This window comes from Mus caroli, chromosome 1 (genome assembly GCF_900094665.2).
Source record: "Mus caroli chromosome 1, CAROLI_EIJ_v1.1, whole genome shotgun sequence".
NCBI lineage: Eukaryota > Metazoa > Chordata > Mammalia > Rodentia > Muridae > Mus > Mus caroli.
The window spans coordinates 26,921,786-26,945,751 of NC_034570.1; positions in this window are offsets into that span (position 1 = coordinate 26,921,786).

Genomic DNA, 23,966 nt, shown 5'->3' on the forward strand with positions numbered 1-23,966 from the left:
TGTAGTGGAAACTACTACACCTCCCCCATCTCTCCCACCTCCCTACCTGTTTGATATCTCTGCACACTGATACCCAGCTTCCTGTCATTAGAAGGCAATGTTTGGATAGGGATGAGAGTCTGTGTTTAAACTCATCCTTATAACTAACCTCGCATTAGTGAAATGTGATGAGAATTTTGTAAAGTTTTAGGTAATATTCTTTTAAAGAAGATAATTGGTCTTTAGTTTCTCTTTGCCTTTTCCATTGATCATAAGATGTAAAAACAAAAAATAAACAAACAAAAAAACCCAGGAGACTAAGTTCAAAGACATAATTCATATGCCAAAGACACCAATGCAAACATAATAGCTTGCATCTGTAGAAGCTCTGCTCAAACCCATGGCCTTCTTTTACAGAGAAAATAACTTTTACCGACATAAACAACTGTGATTTAGAGTGTCATTATGAAAACAGCTAGCCCTTCTCATAACCAATCCATCATTCCACTTTAAAAAAAAATCTAGTGGTTTGAAACTGTGTGCAGATGATTAAAGTTGAGAATGGAATAACATTTTTGAAATGTGTAATAGGAAAGCTCTTCCCCAATACCCCCCACACAATAATATCTGTTTTTTCATACAACATTTTATTCAAAATATCAGAAGCTAGAGTCATTTGGGAAGAGGGACCCAAAACTAAGAGAATGCATCTATCAGAATACCTTTAGGCAAGGCTTTGTTTTTGATTGACAGTTGATGTGGGGGGAGCTACACAGTATGAGCAGTGTCATTTCTGGACAGTTGGTTCTAGGCTATATAAAAAAAACAGAGTGAGAAAGTCATGGGGAACAAGACAGTCTCTGCTTCAGTCATGCCCCCAGGTTCTTCCCTTGAGTTCCTTCCTTGTCTTCCTCTGATGACAGATGCTAGCAAAATCAACCCTGTCCTTCCCAATTTGCTTTTAGTGATGGTGTTTTCTCACAGTAAGGGAAAAATAAGATAAGGTATTTTGGTTTAGGTATAGGTTCAATTTTCTATTCCATGTGTCATGATGTTTTAGTGTCACCACCAAGCTGTTTTCACTAATAGAGTTCTGCATTATAATCTGAGAGCAAGTATTCCAATATTTCCCATACTACTGTATCTGCTTAAGATTGCTTTGAGATAATATGTGTAGCCATAGAAGTTTATAGTTTATTTTTCAACCTCTGTGAATAACATCATTTGATTTCACTGTGACATTTATTGGATTTATAGGCCACTTTCACTAATAAAGCCATTTTTCACTATTAATTGTAAATCACTGGGCACTGAACTTATTTATATGTTCTGTTGTTTTCTTCAACTTGTTGCTTTAAGATTTTAAAGTCCTCAAAGGAGAGCTTTCCCCTCTTAGGTTTATTCCTAGTTTGGTGTTTTTTGTTTATGTGTTTGTTTTTTAACATGTTGAAAGTTAGAACTTTTTAATTTTTTTCTTCTCAGTTAGTTTTGTAGGTTGAAACCTGCTACTTTGCTGAAAGTGTCCATATGAGGCATGAAGATAGATACCTTAATGTTCTTTCTCATATTAATGCCTCATTACTTTCTTCTGCTCTGTTGCTGTAGCTAAGACATAAACCAGTGTAGTATACTGTAAAGAGTGGAGAGAATGAGCACCCTTTTCTCATTTCTAGTTTTAGAGAAAATGCCAACCTTTTCACATCTAGTATTATCAAGGCAATAGTTTTGCACAGGAACTATGGTAAGTTCCTTCTATTCTCATTTCTTAAAGTTATTATAGTGAAGGTCCGTTGCCATGACTTAAGCAACTTTGGGATTGACCCAAATGGGCAATAAGAAATAAAGAACTAACAGACATAAGTACAGAAATGCTTGGATAAAATGAGTGATGTACTCTGACAGAGATATACCAGTAGCCTGAAAACTCAATGCCTTTAAAATGTATAACTGAATGTGGAGGGAAGTTAGCTGAACTCCAAAGGGTTTCTCTATAGGGTAATGGTTCTCAACCTGTGTTGCAACCCTTGAGGTAAAACTCTATTTTCAAAACCATACTTTTATTACAATCTATAGCAGTTATTAATTCATAAATTATAGCTATGAAGTAACAAAAATTTTTATGGTTTGGGGTCACCACACATTAGGAACTGTGTTAAAGGATTGCAGCATTAGGAATGTTGATAACCACTGCTGTAAGGGAACAGTTTAAGGCTACAGTCATTCTGAAAAAAGGAAGGTATGCTTGATACCTTTTACACACACTGCCAACAACTTCACTTAGAAATTTCACTTAGAACGGCCTTGCCTTTTCCCAGAGCATGAGTTTCAGAGTCCATGACAAGACCATGTTCATGTCATGAATGTCCATTCATACAGAAGTAGTTTTGCTTTCATAGTTGTTGAAGTTTCTTATGGCTAGTTTTTATTGCCAATCTATCTAAACCTAGAGTTATCTAGAAAGAAAGAATCTCACTGAAGAATTATATAGAATGATCAAGTTAGCCTATAGGCTGTCTATTATATATTGGCTTGTTTATTAGTAAAATTGGGATGAAGATATATCCTAATTGAAGCAATGCACATTTAAATCAACTAAATGAATGGATACTAATATATTTGTGCATTTTAAAAATATTATGGGTGAAAATAAATAGATTTAGATTTTTCAACAAAACTAACAAAAATTTGTAAAATATCCATAAGCTGCAATATTAGTTTCATAGTAGGATTAATATAAATTCTTTAGATATACCTACAAATATATGGGTGGTGGTGTTTGTGGCAAGTGTTCTAATATTCTCAAATTCTAGAATAAATAATTCTAGTATAAATACAAGATATGTAAGAACTATTTGAAATAAAACATAACTGAATAGGAAATCTAGCATTAAACATAATAAAATAATTTAAACTCAATAAAATTTACTTGTAGATTGGAATCAATGGTGTACCATGACTATGGGCAAATACAAGCATATGGATACAAGAACTTACTGCAGAGATATAACCTAAGAGTCACTAATAGTTTTTCATTTGGTGGGGGTAAGTTAAAGTTTGAAGTCATAGTAAAATAATACACTCATATTTTTCAGGTATTGATTAGTTTTTAATTTCACATGTTTAACTTCAATAAGACCTAACTTGCAAAACAGAAAATATGAATACTTTGTATTATTACTATTAATATTAGAAAATGTTCATAAATTGTTAAAAGTACCTATAAGTAAACACATAAGTGGTAGCGAATGAAGAGACTTATCGAATGTAGAACAGATACTGTTGTTGAAATATGCTTTTTATGAAAGTCATGGTTATGTCCAAGAAATTTTAACAAAGTTGAAACATTTTTTCTATTTTCTTACAATTTCAAAATGACAACTTGAAATATTTTCTTTTTTTTTTTTAATTATTGCATGACGATTTCAACCATTTGTGTTCTAAATGCTTCTTTTGATTTCTGGCTATTTCTCCATAATGCCACCCCTCAATCTCAACACCTGGGTTTCAACATTGCCATTATGTTTTCCTACCCAAGGATATCATATCGAGATCCACTCTATATCATCAGATATAATTCAACTACACAAGATTTTAGCGAATAAATGTGTCTCTGGCATTAAATTGCTAAAATGAATATGGATATACATTGATGATTGGCTATACTTTCTGTTTTTTATATTCCTATCCTTGTCTCTTAAGTAGACAAAAATTGGCATCTATCACTCTCTCCTAAAGAACATTTTGGCTGTGTGGGTATGGCACTATTCTTAACCCTGAACTTTTGCTGCATAACTTCAGAAATATTTAATCATTGCCAAATTCAACACCTTTTCTCCTGCTTAAAAATATCATTATTTGCAAGACTGTCTTACTAATCAAATGTGAATGCATCTTGATTTTACAAAAAGAAAGAATAGTACCATTTAAAATTTAGGCTTAAAGATCTATCTACCACATTTTGAAAAGCTTTTCAGTCAATTATGTAATAGTCTAAACATAAAAGGCATATAAAATATTATATTGAAATAGTTATAGATAGACAAATGAAGACTATGTCTCCAGGAAGAGTTTACATGTAGTAGAATTTAGTTTTATATGTTAACAGGAGAAAGCTCTCTGGGCTGATAACTAGATTAAATTCATGCCTGTTAGAATTAATTGAGTGAACAATTAGCTAGATCATAGAAATGAAACTAATATTATTAGTATGCACATAGTACTAAACTGCCCCCTAGATCTTATATTTACGCCCATAGATTATCACATTTAATCCCTCATGAGAGAAATTTCTTTTTTTCAATACATTAATGACTACTAGAAGGACCCACAACTAATCAACATTAGGTCAACAAATGAGACTGTGGAGTGTTCAACTAAGTGTAGCATCTAAATCACACCTCACTCAGACAATATAGATGATAGGGAAACAGAAAGACAGAAAGAAGCAGAGGCAGTGGATATTTGAAGTGGAACATTATTTGTTGGACTTGACAGACCATAGAACATATGCATACATGCATAAGACCTATACAAGATCAAGCCAAATTATATAAATATATGATTTCTCAATTTATAGAAATAGAGACTATCAGGAATATTTCTGGTATAAAATGTGAAAGTTGTAAAAAATAAAAAGTAACAACATGAACAAAAATAGCTTTCAAATATATAATACATTTCTCAGATAATGAACTTTTTATAGAGCTATAATATTTTGTATTCAAATCACATATCTGATGAAATAAAAGTGCTATGGTAAAAGGAAGGGAAGAAGAGGGAGAGAAAACTCCACAAAGAATTTTTTTGACTTGAAAAAAAATTTCCTCAAAGTTAACAAAATAGATAAGTCTTTAAGTAATAGGAATAATTTGGGGAAATTATAGGAAATGATATCTACTTATGTGAGATGTATTTGGTAAATAAGAATTAAATTTTTATAAATATATATTTCAAAGTCATGTGGATCAAATGAAAATTGTCAGGACTTCATCAACTTTCAATGTAGACCTATTAACTTGTTCTTATTTTAACTGAGTACACTTCATTATTTAAAATTGAATGTTTAGGATGCAAATTTTCACATTGTGGTCTTTGCATATGTTGTATGATGATCACTCAAATCAAATTAATTAGCATACTGTACTCTCACCATTTCCTTTTACTTTGATGGTTAGGATATTCAAAGTACACAGTCTAAGAAAGTTTTAGGTATACAATTCAGTTTTGTTAACTAAACACTGGGTGATACATTAAAAAACAGGATTTATCTATCTTTTATAACAATGTGTACTTTCCTCAACATTTTCCTATCTCTCCCTCTTAGTAGACAAGTACCATTCTATCTTCTGCTTCTGTGAATTTAGTCAACCCTCAAATGAAAGATCTCTGAATGAGTTCATGCAGTATTGGTCATTCCCTGAATGATTTACTCATCTAAACTGGTACTCCAAATTGTCCAGATTGTCATAATTCAGAGGATTAACTTTCTCCATGAATGACAGATTATAACCTGTGATATGTGTATAAACACTCATAAGTTTTATGTATTATAAATATAACTATTTCTGTTAGTAATACAGTCTCTTCAAACTTCTAGTTTTTATATATTTTTATTACTGTCTCATGATGAATATCAAGAATCTTATAGTTCTTTATGACTATTTTGGATTTTTTTTTTGCTTTACAGATTTTTTTGTATTTTTAATTATGTGTGCACATATACATATGCAGGCTTGGAATAGGCTGAACTATAGGTCTAGGGCTCATGGAGGAAGGTATGGTGGTGCTGGCAATGGATCAGCAAAGCAAGTGTATACAAGGCATCACAGGTTTTCATTGTTGAAGGACTTTTAGTTCCTTGGGGGTAAGATTTTTGGAGGTATTCACCAAAAATGAAGATGAAGGGATCTTTGCTACCCCAAACTGCTGGAGTATTTTCATTCCCCTATAAAACTTGTAGTTCATCTTAACTCTGATAACTATCTACAGTGTCTTTGGGGTGTCACTGATCAAATTTTTTGTGACACTATCTGGAGGTTTTGTGCTCCATTACCTTGATACGATTTATTATATTCCAGGTCTATGACTATAGTCCGGGAGATATTTCTGCTGTTCATCACTGTTCACTTTCTGAAGGCCGGATGACAGGAATATAGTAGAGCTCCTAGTCACCCACCTTGTTGACAGTTACCAAATAGTTATGAAGACTCAAATAGGATAAAGTTGCATATGCCCAGCAATTGCTGGGTAGAAGGGCAATTTTATGTCTGGCTTCATATGGAACTAAATGGAAATATGAGCTAAAGTATGTTCATTTTTACACTTGTGTGTGTACTTCCATGAGATTGTTAGTGTTAGCTGTCAAACTGAGTGCAGATTGAAGCCCAAATAGCTGATGAAGCTGTATCAATAGGTAACTTGTGAAAGTCTTTTAAAAGATAACATATAAGACAGTGATAGTGTGCCTAATATACCCCAATACACATAGCAATGATTCAGTTGTCTGCTATTCCAGATGGAATAATTGAAGGGAAGAAATTAGAAGCCCCTCTCTTCTGCAGTCACATATGTTCACTTTCTTGTTCTTAGACATCATAACTCCTGGGTTTAGCTTGGGTTTATTGTGGTTGATTTGTTGGTTTGGTGCATGTTGATATTGAGACCTATATCAACTACCTTTCAAGGCTCCTCTGTGATCTTCAGCTTTAGTCTATACCATTGTAGTTACTGTTCCTTTACTGACCTTCCATTTAAGAATGAACCACACTGATAGATTATGCAATGAATTATAGATATAATCTATCAACTAAAACACTCAATTCTAATTGTAGGTTGTAAATCATAATCTACAGATTTTAACACACTCTTCTTATTCCTCTTTAGTATATGAGGAAAAGGGTACAGTTTACTTTACAACTGATGATACGGGGTCAATATGTGGAGATAATTTCGTTTGCTCATCCCAGATAGTTTTATCCATCAAAAAAGACCTATAGCACTACCGCACCAAGTACTGAAGCTATTTCCAAGGCTACCATTTACTCTACAAGCTGAGAGTAAGATTCTGCTGCCAACACATCACATAGTCATGTATGGAGATATAGAGCTGGTAATCAACTGGAGGCTTCACCTATACTGAGTAGTGTCATAGTAGTGAAGGGTGCTAAACTTGCTACTCAGGAAGAAAAGTTATCAATTTCATTCATCTACTTATGTGCTACATGTGTGCATGTGTGCATGAGTGTGTGTATGTGTGTGTGTGCATGTGTGTGTGTGTGTGTGTTCTTTAGAGAGAAAGAACATGGAGTTGAGTAGAGAGGAAGGAAGAAAGAATATCTGAGAAGTGACTGGGGAGGAAAGGATATGATAAAAATATTTTAATTATTTTTAAAGGTAGTTAAAAACATTAAAAAAAAAAAAGAATGATTCTTCAGTCCTTAGAAGGGGAAAGAAAATACTCACAGGAGGAAGAGGGTGGGAGGGGCTTGGGAGGGAGAAAGGAGGGGGAAGGGAAAAAAAGGTGGCCAGGATCAGGTATGAGAGGAGACAGGGATGAAATACAGAAGGTCAGGAATTTGAACAGAGGTGTAACAGGGGATGGGAAAAATGGGGTTAGCCACCAGCAAGTCCCAGATTCCAGGAAAGCAAGAGGCTCCTAGGACCCAACAGGGAGGAGATTAGCTGAAATACCCAATAAAGAGGAGGGACAACATGTAGAAACCAGATCCAGAGGTTAGGCAAGGCCCTCACTTGGGGGATGGGGCCACCCCTCGTCTCCAAATTCTTTTTTTTTTTTTTTTTTTTTTTTTTTTTTTTTTTTTTTTTTTTTTTTTTTTTTTTTTTTTTTTTTTTTTTTTTTTTTTTAAATATTTTTATTACATATTTTCCTCAATTACATTTCCAATACTATCCCAAAAGTCCCCCATAGCGCCCCCCACTTCCCTACCCACCCATTCCCATTCTTTTGGCCCTGGCATTCCCCTATATTGGGGCATATAAAGTTTGCAAGTCCAATGGGCCTCTCTTTCCATTGATGGCCGACTAGGCCATCTTTCGATACATATGCAGCTAGAGACAAGAGCTCCAGGGTTCTGGTTAGTACATCATGTTGTTCCAACAATAGGGTTGCAGATCCCTTTAGCTCCTTGGGTACTTTCTCTAGCTTCTCCATTGGGAGCCCTGTGATACATCCAATAGCTGACTGTGAACATCCACTCCTGTGTTTGCTAGGCCCCAGCATCCTCTCACAAGAGACAGCTATATTTGGGTCCTTTCAGCAAGATCTTATTAGTGTATGCAATGGTGTCAGCGTTTAGAAGCTGATTATGGGACGGATCCCTGGATACAGCAGTCTCTAAATGGTCCATCCTTTCATCACAGCTACGAACTTTGTCTCTGTAACTCCTTCCCTGGGTGTTTTGTTCCCAATTCTAAGAAGGTGCACAATGTCCACACTTTGGTCTTCATTCTTCTTGAGTTTCATGCGTTTATCAAATTGTATCTTATATCTTGGGTATCCTAAGTTTTGGGCTAATATCCACTTGTCAATGAATACATATTGTGTGAGATCTTTTGTGATTGTGTTACTTCACTCAAGATGATGCCCTCCAGGTCCATCCATTTGGCTAGGAATTTCATAAATTCATTCTTTTTAATAGCTGAGTAGTACTCCATTGTGTAAATGTACCATAATTTCTGTATCCATTCCTCTGTTGAGGGACATCTGGGTTCTTTCCAGCTTCTGGCTATTATAAATAGGGCTGCTATGAACATAGTGGAGCATGTGTCCTTTTTACCGGTTGGGACATCTTCTGGATATATGCCCAGGAGAGGTATTTCTTAACATAAGACTGAGTGCAGAAACCCCAATGGAGGAGTTAGGGCAAGGAATGAAGGAACTGACGAGTTTGCAACACCATAAAAAGAACAACAATATCAACTAACCAGACCCCCCCAGAGCTCCTAGAGACTAAACCAACATCCAAAGAGTAACATGGAGGGACCCATGGCTCCAGCCACATATATAGCAGAGATGGCATTGTCTGGCATCAATAGGAGAAGCCTTTGGTCCTGTGAAGGCTCGATTCCCAGTATAGGGGAGTTTCAGGGCAGGGAGGTGGGAGTGGGTAGGTGGGCAGGGAAGCATTCTCATAGAAGCAGGGGTAGGGTGATATGAGAGGTGTATTCCTGAGAGGAAATTAGGAAAGTGCATAGCATTTGAAATGAAAATATATAAAATATCCAATACAAAATGAAAAATTTAACCATAAAGACAAGCAACAAAGATGTCAACACACACATTTTCTGGTACTGATATATTCTGTATATGATCATAAATCTCAACGAAGAAATAAGGTTAATAAAATCTGTTACTCTGTTGTCTGTGGAAACTTCAGAAAGATAATTTGTAAGGTAGAGCTAAAATACTTGGCACAGTTATTTTGTTATTGGCCTGCAAGAGTAATCTTCAGTGCTGTAAGAGGGATAAACTTGAATTACTATTCAATTATACAACAATGAGAAATATTCTAAGTGTTACAAATTCAGCTTTCTATCTGTAAGCCTTGAAAACAGCACTTATTACCTAAGCAAAGACCTGACAGATGTGTCTCTAGAATGGATGGAGGCTTTATTTTGGCTCGTGGTATCAGAAAGTATGATGCCGCGAGACAGGAAAAGCATGGATTGATTGTGCTACACAAAGGTTGCCTTAAAATGATTTCACATCTTGACAGATTTGTGCTCAGAAGCTACAGGGCAAAAAGTGCTGGCCATAAGCTCTGAAAACCTTTCCCTTGTTTTCAACTTTCACCAGCTAGCACCTAAAGACCTATTAAAGATGCTACAGCATCCTCAAATAGGTCAACATGTAGAGATGATGCATTTGAACACAAGAGCCTATGAGGTACACTAATTATTCAAATCATAACAGACTATTCGAATTTCTATGGAACTAAAGGTCCCTTCATTTTGAAAGGACTGATAACAGAAGCAGTAAAAAGATGAGAGAATTAGACTAGAGATGTGCCAGGGAAAGAAATGGAGACACTTTCAGCATGACTTTTTGCTATGACAGTCAAGGGGAAGGTCTTATGCCCAGGAGGAAACTATTGCATCAAAGAGGCAGATGTAGCTGGAATATAGGTAGAAATTTATAGCTGTCCTCTTCTAACTGGTGAGTTGTTTTTTGTTCTTCTTGAGCAAAAGAAGATGTAAATGCAAGGAATATTTATGCCAAAAATACTTAGTAATTATTTCACTAAGGTGAAATAATTATGGGTATTTCACTAAGGTGAAATAATAACACATAAATTATGATTTTTTATTAAATATTTGAAGATGTATGACACCACACAAAAACTATTGTTAACAATCACTTCTTGCATCTAGTAGTGTTTTTCACTAATTTCTTTTATGAATTTCACTTTATTTTGTTATGAGACCTTTCTGACAGATACACTGGCATTTCAATAGCTGAAAATCTTCTATTTAGACAGGAAAAATATATTCTTTTCCTGTCTCTATATCCACAGTCGCTTGTTAAATTAGAAAACAGAAATAATGTACGTCAAGCACTGTAGTTCTAATTATTCTCTTCAGTTTATATTTTCACAACAAAACCAAAGAATATTCTTCATAAAATATTCGCTTTAAGAAACATACATGCAATTGCCCTGATTCCATTTCCATGGGTTGAACTATTAATCTTTCAAAATATTCACCATTCAAATCTACTTTGTCTTTTGCTTTACAGAAATATTTAAACGTGAACTTTTAAAATTTAAAATATTTTAATGCATTGAGTAAATAGATAAGAAATAAATGACTGCTTAATTTTTTTATTTATTGGAGTAATCTATGTATTTTATCTCCTATTTTAGAGGGAATCTGTATTTTATTTGAAATAATATCATTCTGTACTAGCTACTACTTTGAATTTTTACTTTTCAAATAAGATGGAATGACATGATCAAATCTTACCTATGATTATGTATTCTGACACTTTCTTATTAGAGGTGGTACCTGAATGGTTTGTAAAAGAAAGGAATCAGTGAAATTCAACTATTATTTCTTGGCTTAACTAAAATATATCCAAGACACTGTAATTTAATGAACTAACTCCAACTATTCAGCAAAAACCAACACAATAGATTCCCATGGTGTCTCTAACATCTTATTGCCCATAGTTTATGTCTCTTCGTTCAGAGCACATTTTACTGTGAAGATGAGAAGACTGCTAAACAAAAATTAGGCCAGGTCTTTCCTGTACCTCTGATTCTGGTGCTCAGGGCATAGAAATAGGAGGATCATAGGTTCCAAACAAATCAATCTCCATCATGAAGCTCTGTCTCAAAAAATGAAAGATAGTAATGCCTGCTTGGAGAAGTATTTTATTGAAAATAGTTCCTATTTTGCTTTTATTTGAACTTTCAAACCAGTAAGTGAAAAACATTAACATAATATTATAATAATAGCCGAATTTAACCAAGACAAGTTTCAACATTTTCACTTTGGGGCTGAACCCTCAGAATTGACATCTAACACATTGCCTTGCTTATTTTACTTCCTGACCTATTACTTTGCATCTACACTTGGTTTCACCGTGTAATATGCTTAGAGCCTTTCATAGAATCCCTCACGTCCAATGAGGCAGTTCAATGACAATGTACTCCATGGGTTCTAATAATTGAACACTTTGTCCGTGGTTGTCATTGCTGTTTAGGAAGTTTAGATGGTGTGGCCTTGCTGAAGGAAGTACAGGGTCCTGGGGAGAGTTAAAAGCCTCATATCACTGTTTATTCTCTTCAGGATGTGAACTCTAAGCACCCTGTTCTCAGTGCCCTACCTGTCACTTGTAGCCATGGTTTGCTGCCATGATGGACTCTTGGACCTTTGTAACCACAATACAATAGACTCCTTCTCTAAGTAGTTTATGGTCTTGGTGGTTTATCACAGCATCATAAAGAAACTAGCATGCATATGCATTCCTGATGAGTCCATCGTGATACTGCCCCAGGCTCAGATTCTCTATATCCATTTTGCCTTCTACATATGCTATATGGGGAAATATTTTCAGCTAAGACTGTGGGGAATGTGTTTAAACTCTGGGGTATCATTATAGAAAATATATATATATCCCCTTCCTTAATATACTCATCTTCTGTTCTTACTATGTGTTTCTCTAATTCGGAGCACTGTTTATGTATTGTTCCAATAATTTATTTTGTATCATTTTCTCTGTAATAGCTTATAGGTTCACTGAAATAAGCTAATATAATGTATTCATCCCTGAATAGTGAGAAGACAGAATGCTTTGTGGTATTGTATTAGAATTCAGCTCATTTTTTAATAGTGCATAAATGAAAGGAGGAGGAAATTATGTGGGTGCAGAGAAAGAAAACAATACAAATCCATGTTTCTCCCAGAGTATTTATTAAGAGAATTTTCAAGCAGTGTTTGGGCCTATAACTTTTGCAAGGCAAATGGATGGATTTACAGCTCATGTTAAGCTCTTAAGGCTGTTTCTGCTTCCCCCAGTTTCTAAGAGCATGCCATACATTATGGCACAGTACAAAGAAAGAGCTGTTATAACTGGATTAGCTAGAAAAATGAGAAATAGATTTATACACTAAGAGTTTCACTAACAAAAATTCATCACTACATTTTTGTTGTTTTCTATTTTATCTTTCTTCCTCCTCATCACATACAATAGAATATTTCTTTTATCAATGATAGTTTTCAGTTTCGAATTCGAGAATATACAGAAGAAAATCAATGTTTGAATTTATAATTAATGTTTTTTGGAATGTGTTTCTTGTTTACATCTATTGTTTCATGATAATGAATTTGCAATAACAGAGAACATACAACAGTTTGTTTTTTTTTTCTGTTTGTTGTTCCTAGTAAAATAAATTCAGAACACACTAATGCTTCACTATATGGCTTTCAATAAACCAGTGTTTTTTAAAGCTTAACCAAGCTACTTTGTACATTTTTTAAAAACCATACAGACAGTGTTTTATATGTGTCTCACAGACACAGACATCATTAATTAAGTCACAGAAACCTTCATTTGTTTGAACAATTTTAGAAACTATGAAAACTTTGTGATATATATAAACATTAATTAATATCTTGAAGTAATCACATAGACAACTTTTCTTATTGATCTATGCATTGAGAAACCATAGTAAAAACATAGATCAGGGTTAGTATTAGCCATACTGTATAGATGATATGAACCTGATGGTACATCATAGTGTCTTATTCAGATGTTTCATCCCATTTTGTAGGATTTGTGCCACTTCAAATCACCATAAGAAGGATGAGCACAGTATAATATATTCTGAATGATCCATATTCACACAACTTGTGTATCAACATGTTTTTGTAATTGTGCTCTTATATTGTTTGTTCTTCATTCATAGCTGTGATTAATTTATAAATTAAAGTTTAACCTCATATAGCATATAGAAAAGACATATACTGTATCAGCATCTTACAATATAACCCCATGAATGACTTCTGAGTTGTTATAATAAAATGAACAAAATATGATGTTTGTTGACAAGTCATATTTGTATTGACTATGAAAAACCCTGTTTATAATAGCCTTGATATTAAAAAAAAGAAAAAGAAAAGCAAGAGAGATATACTATTTAGAACTAAAATTGTATTTATAAAGTATTTATACAATAGTTAACTCTGATATTTGCTGAGTTATGTATTATTTATAGGACATAATCAATAAGAGTCTAGTTCAGAATATTGGTTCTAAACAGAGTGTACAATCTACTCAATTGACCCCACAGGTCTCAAGAGTAAAAATAGAAGCAGTTTCAAATAGAATATATGACATAGAGCAAATCATATTCTGCACTGAAAGACTTACAGCTAAAAGCAAAGATATTATAGCTGATCTATACACATATGCTGCTAAAAAGAAGACTCAGAATAATATACTAAAGCCTTCATGTGCTCTCTTTAGCTCTCACCTTTCTTACTCTCCTCTCTAGCCCTCCTTTTCTCTCTCTCCCTCCCCCTCCATGTGGCTATGGCCAGCTTCTCTCTCTTTTCTACCTTCTCTCTTTCCCCCTGCCTTTCTACAATAAAGCTCTAAAACCACATACACACACACACACACACACAAAGCTTTCATGTTAGAAAACATATCTGGTAAATATAAACAACAAGAAAATGCATGATTTAAATTCTGGGGATAGGTAAAGTTCTGTGGAAAAATACTGCCATTAAAGATGATCATCAAAGAAGATTTGTCTTTAAATGTAAAGTTTGCAAGATTATAAAAATGTGGAAATTAGTGACTTACTAGTATGTTATTAAATTATATAATATGGAAATTTAAATTTACAGAATTGCAATAACTATATTCTATCACAATGAGATACTAAAGAACTCTGTTGATATGTGGCAAATATAGGTAAAAAATTAAAGTGAACTTAAAGGAATTACCCAACTCTAAAGAAACCAAAGCTGGAAAACATACAGAAAAATTTCTTCAGTAAGTCAATGGCACAAAACATTTTCAATAGTATACAAAACCTTAAGAAAAGCAGGTGTAGGCCAGCTGGGTGGATAGGTCATCATTCAAGTGTGAACTTCAGATTTGATCTCCAGACTCCACATAAATGGAGAACCTATTCCAACAAGCTCAAGCCACCATGTGAGTGCTGCCAACCAAACCCACATTCTCTTCAAGAACAAGTACTGAGTTATTTTCCAAGCTTCAAGAATGGTAATTAAAAAAAAAAAAGTACCTGTAACAATTAAAATAAATATTTCTATTTATCAATATTTTATTTCTCAATAAAGTCACCTGTCATCATATAACTAAAATAATTAATACCACTATATTTTCAGGTTTTATGACATAAAATTGGAACATCTCCCTGATTGTCTCTATATTATAAATCTAAAGTAAATAAATTCTGAGCATGAAAGCTTTACTAAGCTAGCACCTGACTAATACAGTTACAGATGCTCACAGCCAACCATCAGACTGAGCCTGGGAACTGCAATCGAAGAGTTAGGGGAAGGACTAAAAGGAATTGCAACTCCATAGAAAGAACAACAATATCAACTAACCTGATACCCCAGAGCTCCTAGAGACTAAACCATCAACCAAAAAGTATAGATGCATGGGTCCATGGCTCCAGATATATATGCAACAGAGGATGGCCTTATCTGGTATCATTCATTGGGAGGGGACCCCTTGGTCATGTGGAGTCATGAAGCCCCAGGGTAGGGGGATGCTAGAAGAGTGAGGAGGGAGTGGGTGGGTGGGTGAAAGAGCACCCTCTTAGAAGCAAAGTGGAGGGGGATGGGAAGGAGTTTGCAGAGGTGAGACCAGGAAGGGGGACAATATTTGAAATGTAAATTGACCTAAATTTGTAAGACCCTGGATAAATTATTGTCATAGAGTTGGAGGTAAAGATCAGGGGATCAGGACATAAGCTGCATTATCAAGAGGATTAGAGTTTGGGTCCCAGCACCCATATAACAAGGTACATTTCCCCCATACATTGGTAACTTCAGCTTGGAAGTCTCTGATTACACAAGCATGCACACATGAGAAAAAGTATTCACATTTTCACAAACATAATTTAAAATGATATATCTTTTTTCTTTTATTAATATTAATCATTTCATTTGTTTGCATCTCAAATGATATCCCACTTCCCAATTATCCCCTCCATAGCCCCCTATCCCATGATATCCCACTTCCCAGTTACCCCTCTGCCACCCTCCCATCCCATATCTGCCCTCCCCCTTCCTTTTGCCTGTATGGGAGTGCTCCCCCACCCACCCACACTCTACTGCTCCACGGCTTACCCCTCCAGCATCCCCCTACTCTGGGACATCAAGGGCCTCCCTTCCTGATGCTGTCTGGCAAGACCATCCTCTGCTACATATGTATATGGGGCCAAAGATCCTTTCAGGTACACTCCTTGGTTGGTGGTCCAGTCTCTAGGAGAATTGGGTGGTCAGGCCAGCCTATGTTGTTCTTCCAATGAGGTTGCAATTCCTCTCCGCTACTCCAGTCCTTCTACTACCAGGATCCCCAAGATCAGCCTGATGGTCGGCTCCAAGCATCTACATATGCATTGGTCAATTGCTGGCTGTACTTCCCCAGGAACTACACTTGGTTCCTGTCTGCAAGAACCTCTTGACACCAGCAAAAGTATTAGGTTTGGTATTTGCAGACATGATGTATCTTTCCACCCTGTTGGCCCTTCCTTCAGTCTCTGTTCCTTTTTTTTTTTTTTTTTTTTTTTTTGAGACAGGGTTTTTCTGTGTGGCCCTAGCTGTCCTGGAACTCACTCTGTAAGACCATGCTAGCTTTGAACTCACAGAGATCTTCCTGCCTCTGCCTCCTAAGTACCAGGATTAAAGAATATTTCAAAAAATTATGAAGGAAATGTAAATAAAAAATAGGTTAGGGACAAATACTTTCAAGAGAAACTTTTATAAATTAAAACGTTGCCCTTTGAAACTTGTAAAATATTTAAAAGGAATGAATGATAAACCAGTAAACCAGTAAGGACATAAGGCTTAGGGTAATAACAGCATTTCAAGTCTTGAATGTGCTACAAGAAGCTTTCCACACTGAGTCATTAGCCTCATTTGCTTTCACCAAACATCTGCCTTGAGCACATCTGGCAGATGTTTTCAAATACAACTCATGCTACAAAGTTGCATTTTTCTATAAAATAGCTATAGGATGCATATACTTCCTTACAATGCCATCAAATCAGGTTCAAAACTACAGTAGATAAAACATCATTTATTGAAAGGAACATGTGTTGACTCCAGGTATCAGAAAATGACATTGTCTTAGATAATCTACTAATATGATTTGTTTAGAAAATCCCCTAATATGATATTTCAGACCAAGGGGTCTAAAAGTGAAAATAATGTTAGCCAAATGGTGACATAAAATTTGTATCTAGTTATGGTAAGCGGATTTTGATCTTTCTTTAACACTATATTTTTTAGTAAGGCTCTGCTGCTACTATTTTCAATGTAGTTTATTCGTAGGAACTTTGGGGTAGTATTTTGACTTATTTCCTTTTTTTGTAAAAATGACAAAAAAATCTGATTAACAGACTTAACTTGGGTAATGAAATAAGCACCTTTTTCATTGAAGGTTACAAATGTTATAAGATCTTGTGATCAAAAATAAAATTTTTGACTGTGGAAGTGACCACAACTCTGTAGGCTTCTAGGTTGTATTCCAATATGAAAGATTTTCCCCACAATAACAGAAATATTATAAAGAACAACAAACACAAGGAAAATCTGAAAAAATTTATTTCAGAGTAAAACATGTCTTACACATCAGATGTGACAACTATTATAACTGAGGTGAGTCATGGACTGAGACAGCTAAACTGAAGATTTGACAAATAGGTAACTTTTAGATGACAAACCTCATAAGGAGTTGAATCATGGACAAAATAAGCCGCAGTTATTGAATAAAATTAGGAGAAGTCAGATGTGTATCTTAGTAACTCTGTCCTACATATGAGTCACTCAGATAGCACACATCACCTTGGAGCAGAAATTGGAAAGGACAAAGAAGTTGAGTATCTTTTCCATTCTTCTGGCACTGGGTCTTAGAGGTCTGCGAGGATATATAATCTGAATGTCAGGGTCTCCAGTGATGCCCCTCTATGCACATGGGCTAACACCAGTGCCAAACAAGGGCAAGGTAAAGGAACTATGGAACTGAGCACAGTTGACTCACTATGAGAAGCTCAATTTGAATTGAGAGAAATAACTAGAATACAATCAAAGGCATCCTATCTGTCAAACCAAGGAAGACCCTTAGAGTTTTCAGTATACACAACAGACCAAACAACTATTCCAAATTAATGGTATTTTGCAAGCTACATGTAAGATTCATAGATTAAAACAACTATTTCATTTTTTTTCACATTACATTGTATTTACATTTATTTTACAGGAAAGAAGCTCCTTAAAATATCTTGTGAACAGGTTGGATATAAATAACATTAAATTGCAAAATAAATTTTAGTTTCATAAGCAATATATAGTGACAATTTTGATAATTAAAAAAATCTCTTAAAAACCTTTAATTATCAACGTTTTAACTTAATAATTTCAGATAAATATAAAATATATTTTATTTACCTAATCAGTATTATCAAAGAACATTCTATAACTGCTTTTAGAATTTGTATATATCAAAGTACTATCTTGGAAAAATTTATAAAATTTTATTAGTTTTAATTATTAAGAGTCTAGGTGTAGTAATTAAAAGCTAGTCTTACTCATTTAAATTCTTCAGTTTCACAATTGACATAAAATATTGCTTGCCTATGTTCCTGGATATATTGGGCTGGAATATCCAGCTCATAAAAGATACTCCTCTGGCTGTCTGTATCATGATCATCCTGAGACTCATACTCTCATGTTGGGAAAGCAAGGAAAGTGGTCAGAGACTTTTATTTATCTACTTGTCTCTAGGCCTTGTGGGACAGGACAAGCTAAGTACCTCATATTCCATCATCGAGAATAGTAAATGTCTGAATGATGGTAGGTACTATAATTTTTTGTCTGATGTGGTCCAGTTGTGTTTCTATGTTATCTTGCACTTGGTAATTAGGTTGCTAGCTATACAGGCCCTGTTCCTTATGAAACACAATGTTTGTATACATAAACTACTTTAAAGTACATCTTCTTCTCCATCATAAACAAATTTTGAATCATAACAGCACATAAAGGAACTGAAATTGAGTACAAAATATGCAGGTGGGTGCATGAACACACACACACACAGAGGTGTATACCATGTGGAAGTCAGACAACAGCTTTATGGAGTCCACTATTTCCCTATGCTATACATTCCAGGAATCAAATGAACGAGGATTATTGGCATTCTTGCAAAGCAAATGCCTTTAACTACTAAGCTATCTTTCCACCCTGCATACACTTTTACATGAGAAATTTTCTTTCTGGGATATATAATGGAACAGATACCTGTGGGAGTTGTATTTTTGCAATCATTCACAAACACAAAATCTGTACACACCCATCTGATTGCATACAATATAGTCATGTATGATTCTGAGATTGTACCCAAAGGGATAGGAGGCTAATAACCCTTGTGGACATTTTCACTTGCATAATTGACATTTAAGCATAAATAAAATATTCACACTAGCATGGAAAGTGTAAATTAAGATTGGTAGTAGCCCTGGCATTAGGTATATTAATATCATTTTCTAAAGTTATTATCCCATATAAAAATCTCCCTAGAAAGACAAGGAATGAGCTGTATAATGCAGAAAATATAGACATTGTACAATTGCTTCCCATGAAGGCTCTTAAATGATTGCTTTCTGTGGGAATATTTAAGTGGTTGTAACTATCTAATTAGAAATACTTAGAAATACTTAAATTTAGTAAATTTAAAAGTTTATTTCATCCAAGGTGAGTCTTTAAAAAGAACCATGCAATGAGTTGAACAAGGAAAAAGTTTTTAAAGGTTTGAATCAAAGTGAGGAAGCAGGTACCATTTTCAGCTTTTGAATATTTTCATAACTTTTTAGATTGGCAACTTGTCATTGCTGCACCAATGGCTTTGAAGAATATGGCCGGTTTTCTTATTGCCAAGTGGCCAAACATTAGTTTTCTGGTGGCAACCTTGAGAACTCTGCCATCACTAGACACAAATGGTACATAACATCTTATAATTTTATAAGAAATGGCACCGAAGAGGTGGCACCATACTAAATTACTGTCCACAGAACTCCCTGAGCTAATGAGAGTAGAGAGAAATGAGGCTGGAAATGGATTATTGTATCCTGATGAAGGAATGGTCCATTATCAACAATGGGGATTTCAGGTAGAAAACAGTAAGGTGATGTAGTATCCCACATAAACTATTAATCAAGAAAATTCCCTCATATATATAATTACATGCCAAAGATGTAAAGATTGAAACAACTCCTCAGTTGAGGTCTTCTCTTACCAAATGANTCTAGTTTATACCAAGTTGACAAAACTAAAAAGCATAGCACCTTTTCTAACATTCCAGTCATCTCCATATCATGAAAGGGAAGAGTTCTGATAGGATACAAGGACATACTAATGTTATAATCACACTCAGATGTAGGCCTTTAACTCTGAAAAACATGCATTATCTTGGTTTTGAACAATTATTTTTGAGAGCATGTGCTGATATCATTAAGAAAGCACACATATGAACTCTTCATCATCAAAAACAAAGAAGGGCAAAGAGATACTTCAGTGGGTAACATACTTGGCCCTTGCATTAACCATCTCTAGAGGAATAGTATCAAAAATAAATATATACTAAAGGAGATTTATTAGATCGACTTATAATATGTGGATGGAAAAATCCAAAATGTCGGTCTTACTTGAAGGCAAGAGTTGATAGAGAGTACGTGAGTACTGCCTTCTGGCTTGTTCTACACAACTTGTTCACCCTGCTTTCTTATAAAATAAAGGACTGCCAGCTGAAGTATGGCACCACACATAATGGAATGAACCTTCTGCTATTAATCACTAATTAGGGAACTGCCCTAGTTCTAGATCTTACGGAGACATTTTCTCAACTGATGTTTTCAGAAGACTGTAGCTTGTGTCAAGTTGACATAAAAACACATCACTGTTTGCTACAACCTTTCCTACCTTTCTCTTTCCCAAGATTACACATTAATAGAAATATCACAACCTAAGAAATTTTACCAAAAAAATCCCAACCTTACAAATTAAAATACTGTAAAAGCTTTTTTCTCTTAGACACTATATCATCAATCAGGCAGCATACACCAGATGATATGAGGACCCCAACACATATATAGAAGCAGACTACTGGGTCTGTATTCAGTCAGAGAAGATGCACCTAACCCTCAATAGACTGGAGGCCGCAGGGACTTTAGCAGTCTGGTGTGTGTGCAGGATATCCCTGTGGAGATAGGGAGCCAGGGGAGGTATGGGATGTGGAACAGTCAAAGGGTGGACTGCGAGGGGAATAAAATTTAGAGTGTAAAAAAAAAAGAAAAAATATTAATAAAGAAAGTATAACCCAAGTTACTGATAAAGTTCTTTACAAGGAAAAAATATGGAGTTAAAAAAAAAATCTAAATCCTCTGTAAAATCCCTAAATCTCTCTCTCTCTCTCTCTCTCTCTCTCTCTCTCTCTCTCTCTCTCTCTCTCTCTCTCTCTGTCTGTCTGTCTGTCTGTCTCTCTCTTGCTTTCTCTCGTCTGTCAACAGTGTACTTCTATAAAATATTAGTAATAATAATAATAAATTAAGTATTTTTACTTTAAAAAGGAAGAAGCATGTCACAGTCAGGTCTGAGCAAAGCAAAATCAAACTCCAAAAGTATAAATAACCCCATGTCCAATATCTGGGATCCACTCACAATCTTCTGGGTCCTTACAGCCAGATCTTAAGTAGGCATTTTCTCAGTTGAGATTCCTTTCTTCAGATGACGCTAGCTTGTGTCAAGTTGGCATAAAACTGTCTAGCACACCTACATTCACAAGTCCTGAGTTCAAATGAGAAACTTGCCTCAGCAAGTGAGATGATAAGCAAGTGAAGTAGATACAAGATTTCAACTGCTGCTCTCCACTCCACACACTAGCATGTACTTTCACATACATGTACACACACATACAAAGACAAACTCTATAAGTAAAATCTAAGAGTGATTCATATGCCTTTTATACCAAGGTTGAGACTGCATAATCATGAATTTTCAGGAGGCCTTGACTAAAAAACAAACACACACACACACAAACAAACAAAAACAGAAAGACAAATATGCAGGTAAAAGAGTACACACAGGCCGGACCAAGGCCCCCAGCACATGTGTAGCAGATGTGCAGCTCAGTCTTCATGTGGGATTCTTCACAACTGGAGTGAGTGCTGTATCTAAATCTGTTGCCTGTTTGTTGAATAGGTTCCTGCAACAGGACTACCTTGTCTGGCCTCAGTGGGAAAAGATGTGCCTAGCCCTGCAGAGACTTGATGCACCAGGAACAAAGGGATTCCCAGGGCACCACACCCTCAAAAGAGAAGGGGAGAGCAGTTTTGAGGGAAGGACCTTATGAGGGGTCAGCAGGGGAGGCAGCAATTGGAATTAAAAAAAAAAAAGATTTATTTGTGTTTTCTTAAAATTTTTATACATGTGTATAATTAAATGTGATATTTGTCCCCTACTTCCCCCTCCAACTTCTGATTTAACGGAGCAATAACTGATACAGAAACCTGATCAAACCGGTTATTTCTGGAAGACCACTTAGTGATTCTGTTCTGTTGCTACTACTTGTGGCCAAGGGAGAATGTTATTATGTCTCAGAGGGGGGAAAAAATCAAAAGGAGAAAGCATGCATGCTACTTGCAGAGTCTTCAACTTTTTTTGATTTAATAAGTAACTCAAGTTATATATAGAATATCAAAAACATTGCCTTTAGAAGTTAGCAGTCTAAGCAGACAAATCTGGAAAGAACAGTATAATTTTATTTACTATCTGGGTGGTTCCTTCAGCACTTTGCTGATAGGGAAGGGCTAGAAATGGAGACAATGAAGGAAACTGACTGTGATTTGGACATAGTCTTATGCCTTTAAATGAGCACTGACCACTTCCTATTGGATCAAGTTATACCAACTCTGTGGCCACAAGAGTCACATCTATTCTTTAATTTTTCCTTTCATTTTGTGTGAATAAAGAAACATCGGTAAGAGTAAGGAGCTGTGCAGTGTTTCAAATATGGGTGCTGGATTCATTGTTAACACAATTTGAAATGAGTAGGATGGATCCCAAGGTGACCCTAGAAAATATATAAAACATCCAAGGGTAAAAAGGTAGCAGCAAGTGAGAGAAGATTACCAGAAAGAGATGTTTTACAGTGCTTGGGGAAGCATGTTAAAAGAGACTACATATGCCCCTTGCAGTTTTTTCAGTGACACAGACTAGAACAAAAAGAAGTGGGGTATTCTAAGGTTAAGGCATATAATTCATATAGAAACAAAAACATGGACCAGAAGGAAGAGACACAGAGAGAAAAAGAGATGGAATTGGAAAGAGCTGTTGAGTTGTCTGTCATATATTCAAATATAATTTCCAACTTGGGAAAACAAACAGTGAAAAGAAATACTTTAATATGTGAAGTGATTAAATCCAAAAATTCTTACAATAACAATGAAACACATCAAACTCCTTATCTAATATTACACAATATGAAAAAAAATTAGAGTACACACACTGCCATATGTGCTCATGAGCTCATGCCTGAACACACACACACACAGACACATGCATATGTGCTAACACACAGAGACTGGCATACTAACACACACACACACATCCATATATACGTGCACCCACATACCACCACCAACACATACCACACAATATGAAACAAAATGAGAGCACACACACTGCCATATGTATTCATGAGCTCATGCCTGAACACACACACACATACACACACACATACCCCCCACACACACACACACATGCATATGCACAAACACACAGACAGGCACACACACATGCATATGTGCAAACACACACACACACACACACAGACAGGCACACAAACACACACACACATCCATATACGTGCACCCACATACCACCACCAACACATACCACACATATACCCAAATGCATATGTACACTTTCCCTCACACACAAGAGCTCTGAGATATTCAAATAGTTAAAAGACAAAGGTAAAAATCCAACTCTTAAAATCACATAGTAGGAATCAAAAGAGAAAGGCAGACCGTGTACAACAGGCAACTTAATATTCATAAGAAAATCATATGGGAAATTTTATACTTGTAGACAAGAGCAGAAAGGTTCTAAGAGCCAGAGGCAGTGATGACTGCCATGAAACATCAGTTTCTAGACCCAGCAGAGCAGTTGGACATTTGAACTCACAGCAGCAGAGAAGACATGCACAA